Source organism: Meleagris gallopavo, chromosome 2, assembly GCF_000146605.3.
Source record: "Meleagris gallopavo isolate NT-WF06-2002-E0010 breed Aviagen turkey brand Nicholas breeding stock chromosome 2, Turkey_5.1, whole genome shotgun sequence".
NCBI lineage: Eukaryota > Metazoa > Chordata > Aves > Galliformes > Phasianidae > Meleagris > Meleagris gallopavo.
In genome coordinates this window covers 76575231-76577011 of record NC_015012.2, presented here as the reverse complement: position 1 = coordinate 76577011, position 1781 = coordinate 76575231, and the positions used below count along the sequence as shown (strand labels likewise).

Sequence of the window (1781 nt, the reverse complement as noted above, 5' to 3'; positions counted from 1 at the left end):
GGGGAGCCCCCCGCCCTGCCGCGCCCCTTAAAGGAGACGCCTAGAGAGTGCCGGGGGGCTGCGGGTTTCCAGAAAGAAAATAATAATGATAAAAATAACAGCATAAGTAAGTAGAACCGAAAGAATAAAGAACGCGCAGCACCTTGTGCAAATGGGGAAGGCAGCAAGAGCCGCCGATGCTTCTTCCTGTCTCTGCGGTACGGTCCCGTGGTTAAGCTTCGAAATGATTCACTGAGACATCCCCAAACTGCGTGCAAACTGGGCTTTAATTACAGCCTGAAGCTGTCAACGGCCCCGGAAAGATTCTCAGTTTGTTACTGAAGATATCCTAAGGACCGCGGTTGTTGCGCTGGGCAGAGCGCGTTGCCACCAGCAGCTGCAGCTCCGGGGGGGTTGTATGGTTGAAGCCCAAGCGAGCAATGTGCGGAGCCTTCGGAAATGTGGTGCACATGGATTAGCATACATTGTCTGAACTTAGTTCTGGAGTAAAGTGATTACGGTGGGTGGGGTCTAAGCGGGATGGTGCTGGTAGCAATTACATTGAGCTGCTGTAGGAGCGAATTCAAGAAGACGACGTGTGTTGTTAATTACCCGACTACAGCAGTGTGCATAGGAGTGTGCACAGGAGACGATGGCTGGGTCGTGTTGTATGCAGACACACTGCAGCATTTCCATTCATTGCACCAGGAGCACAGTGCTGCCTGGGGACTGTGTTCCATGACAGTATGAAACAGCAGCTTTTTCACTACTGCTTTTTTTTTTTTTTTTTTAATGTAACCACTCAGAGGTTTTTTAAGTTGGAGGTAGCCTGAAAGCTTGTTGAGGCAATGCTCCGAAGTTCCAGTTCCTTTTCCTATGGGAAATCACTTCTGAAAAAAATAAAATAAAATAAAATAAAAAAACAGAACACTTCAGGTGGTGTTTGTGTGCCCTGAAGAAAGGTGCTCAGCCCCTCCAGCTCTCAATATGAGCCAAACAGCCTTCCTTTTGCAGAGTGCATTGATTCTTTCAAATTGCAAGACTGAAATGTTTTCTCATGCACAGTGTTTGAATTTAATTTGAAAATACATGTCACATATGTCAATAAGAAGTGTTAGGAACCTGCAAACTTTGAATGTTCTCGTATTTGAGAATTTGACCCTCGTATATGAGAATCTCACAGTCAAACAGTGGGTGTCCGTAGATGCAGTGTTCAACTTTTATAATAGAGAAGGCATTTAATTAGTGGTGTAACTTGTTATTAATGACCGCTGTGCATATCCTGAGCCGAGCTTAATGTAACAGCCATGACTCTTTCTGAACCAATCCGTATCACTATCAGCAGGTTCAGTCACTGAGAAATCATGGCTGTGTCACCAAAACCGTGGCTGTTCATACTCACCTCTTTTTATATTTTCATATTGTCAAAATACTTAAGCAAAAGATACTATAAATTTATATTACTGACTTAAATGTATGTTTTGCAAACTGAGCTTAAAAGAAAGGAATGATGAAATCATCCAAAATTTGTGTGATAAGCTGGCAATTTTCTGGGTTAAGAACTGGAGTATGCAAAAAGAACAATTTGCAAGGTTTCATAAATGCAGCAGTACAGAAGAATTTTTTTTAATATTAAATTAATTTATCTCCCACTACTTGCATATTCAGCAACAAATAATCAGTATCATGAATACAAACCACTCTGAAAATATATCTTATTTACATCTGTATCACATTTGATCAGCAGTACCCTGCATGAGGCTCTTCTTTTCCTCCTTGAGGTCAGCACATGGATTTCTGGT

General features: G+C 42.3%; 1 protein-coding gene across 1 annotated transcript in view; it reads right to left on the bottom strand.

Moving 5' to 3' along the window:
* SNAP91 (synaptosome associated protein 91) overlaps positions 1 to 222 on the bottom strand; it is a 71215-nt gene extending 70993 nt beyond the window's left edge. Inside the window, exon 1 of the mRNA XM_031552543.1 lies at positions 143 to 222. The gene's annotated coding sequence lies outside the window, so the exon portion shown is untranslated. The remainder of the gene's footprint in view (positions 1 to 142) is intronic.
* Between the last annotated feature and the right edge of the window lie 1559 nt (positions 223 to 1781).